Below are 3,245 nucleotides of genomic sequence, written 5' to 3' on the forward strand. Positions count from 1 at the left end.
AACCTCTTTCTTCTAACCTTCATATAAAGCCAAAATCATGTGACCCAAGCTGCCAAGGTCTGTTGCTTTTCGGCTGTGATATGGTCTCTCATTCAAAGGCATCTTCACCTGCTTTCTGTTTTCTATGCCTTCCTTTACCGCCAAAGTTCAGCTTTTCTGAAACTAACTGACAGGAAGGAGAAACTCTATTGAGAATATACCGTATGAATAAAATGAGTAGATTTTTTTTATTATCAATAAAAGAAAAAACTAAGTGGAGTATGGCATTGCACACTTATAATCCCGAGCTGGAGAGTCAGAGACAGGGAAATACCTTGGATATCATCTTGTCCTATTTGGCAAACTCCAGGTCACTGAGAGACACTATCAAAACCAAGGTGAGTGGCTTCTGAAGAGAAACAGCAAACATTGTCTCCTTGCCTCAATGTACAAATGCACACACATTCTTCATCTATGCACATACACATGAATACACATGTACACAAGAACACACTGTACATCATATATAAACAATTTTGTTTTACTAATAGTATGTCAGTATTAATGAAGTGGAAATACACAAACACATGGAATTTTCATATAATACTCATTAAGTAACTGGTAAAAAGGGAAAATTTAAATTCACAATATTTTTGTGGATCCAGAGAAACTAGACTTAGGAAAGATTATTAAAGTTGCAATAGGACATTTAAACTATTTTTGATAGCTGAGAGTAGATTAAATTCCCCTCAACAGAAAAATGTAAAATGTCAGCATCAGCAGGCAACTTTCTTTGAGTAACCTCAAATCACGGAACATTTATGATATAAAGTAAAGAGGAGAGACTAAGAGAACTCCTGTGGAAATTTCAACTCATTGTATACAGCAAACTTAAAAAAAATCGGTAGCACTTGGCAGCAAAAATGTCACAAGAATATCCATGTATAATACCACAAATTTTATTTAAATTATTAAAATCTTGATTTGCTACTTGAACTATTACTGAGTTTAAGAGGAATAAGTTTTTGGAAAAATTAGTTGTGGCTGCACCAGAATGAGGCCTCACAAACATCTGTCTGTATTTCCAGTTCACAGGGGCAAGGATAATGGCCTCTTCTGACCTTGTAGGCACCAGGAATTCACACATTCATACATGTTGACACAATACTCATAAATATAAAAGGAATAAATAAATCATTCTATTTAAAATGAGGAAAATTATCTCTTTTTGAATATATGGTGGCACACAGACTGTATATGTTTCAGCATATTGATTACTCTGTTATCAGAACTGATTTGTACCAAAGGAGTAATTGTGGCATAGACATTCATCACAAACTTCTGAACATTCAGGCTGACTGGGTCGTACATCCATAAGAGGACTCCAGTGTGTGAGATGATGAAATCCACAAAGTACATGACCACAAAGCAAACCACCAGCAGCAAGATGGTCTGGGTGGCCCTTTTCTCAGGGGATGCTCTCAGGTGACTGAGGCTGTGAAGATGCTTGCATTGCCTTTGATGTCTGAACAAGATAATCACCATGTATGCACTTGTGGCCAGCATAAGTCCTACAAGAAATACATCTCTGGACATTGTCACTGTTAAAATAAGTGCCCTGATGATGTAGTTCATGGAGAAGAGTGAGCAGAATGTAGTGACCTTCATCTGTTTGGTCTTACTCACATTGGTAAAAGCACCAGAATAGATTATTCGGTAGCTAGTGAATGATAAGTTGAAAGACCAAACAAATAAAAAAGCATAAATCATGCGCTTTTTAAGTTTATATTTAAATTTTGCCGAGAAAAACGTACTGGGACTGATAGTTACAGCCTGGAACACACTCAGGAGGCAGGTGATGCTGATAGAGAGGCTTCTCATCACTCTGTTTATGTAAAAAGTTGTCTTACATTTGAAGTCATTCTCGATGTTCAGTGATTCAAATATGTCTCTAAGCCAAATATCATTTCCAGTGATGAGCAGCACTATGTGGATGAAGGTCAGTTGACAGGAGATCATGTCTGTGGGCTTAGGTTTGTGACACAGAATTATGAAAGTGTAGAAAACAAGGAGAAACATATTGGCCAGGACTCCAAGTTTTGCTTGGAAATTAAGTACAATCCTTAATGAGGACATATGTAGACATTCTATTCACCTTAAGAATATGAAATTAAAAAAAGGATATTTATGCCCTGTCAATGCTGAAGCATGCATGAGCAGCCCATATGTTGTGGTTCTGTTGACCTTGTCCATCTTGGGTTTCATGTTCTAAGTTTATGAGGACGACTGACCAGGTATCTTCCTCAAGAGGGCACCAGATCCCAATACAGATGATTGTGGTGACCTATTTCAAATATCTGAAAAAAAATAATGAGTATTACCAAACTTTTGTTTCACTAGTCAGTATGTCTATTTCGTCATTCTGTTTTGCCTATTTATTCTTGATTAACATATCTCTTTAATTTTTGAAGTTCCTCATTAGACGTAGCCTATGTTTCTATATTGTCTCAATATATCTCCTGAATATATCGCATTCTCAGCCACAGCCGACACAGAATGCACACTCTATGTGCCTGTATTGCACCTAGACCCCATGCCTTAGAAATGCAATCCTACTGATGTGACTTACATTGTCTCATTTTCTAGCTAACACTGGAAGCAGCAGTGATGAGAATAGAGGAGCATAATCACATTTGTACAACTGATTAAAATTATATTGCTCCGAGAGAAATCACAAAAGAAATTTTAAAAAGTGAGGTGAGTCAGTTTTATATTCCATAATTTTAATAAGCTCAAATTTAAACTATCCCTATTTTCATTCATAATTCTGCTGGAATCAGAGTTGATAATTCATGATAATCCCACTATTTTAATCAGTTGGATGTCAATATCTATTCATTTATTTTTATTTTTCAATGAACTTACCACCCCAGAATCTGGAATTAAAAACAATGATACAGTTGGAGACCATTAGTGCACTTTCCACACCCTATTAATTTTATAACCATTATTGTTATAAATGCTCCTTGATGTCTCCCAGGTTAATTCTCATCCCATTTAAAACTTGTGTCAACTCTACTTCTGGTTTAAAGAACAAACACTCAGCTATCAAGATAAAAGGTTTTTTTTTTTTTTAAATTCTTTTCACAGCAGGACAGTGGTGGAGATTAAATCATGAATAGTATGATTCCTATGAGTTTTTAATCCATTCCTTCTTACTTACCTACCTATTCCATCTTCTGTATTTATATCCTCCTCTTTAACTA

General features: G+C 35.7%; 1 pseudogene; it reads right to left on the reverse strand.

Moving 5' to 3' along the window:
- Positions 1 to 1,216: 1,216 nt before the first annotated feature.
- On the reverse strand, positions 1,217 to 2,115 carry LOC130874348 (putative vomeronasal receptor-like protein 4; annotated as a pseudogene).
- Positions 2,116 to 3,245: the final 1,130 nt, after the last annotated feature.

Source organism: Chionomys nivalis, chromosome 1 (genome assembly GCF_950005125.1).
Source record: "Chionomys nivalis chromosome 1, mChiNiv1.1, whole genome shotgun sequence".
In the NCBI taxonomy this organism is placed as follows: domain Eukaryota; kingdom Metazoa; phylum Chordata; class Mammalia; order Rodentia; family Cricetidae; genus Chionomys; species Chionomys nivalis.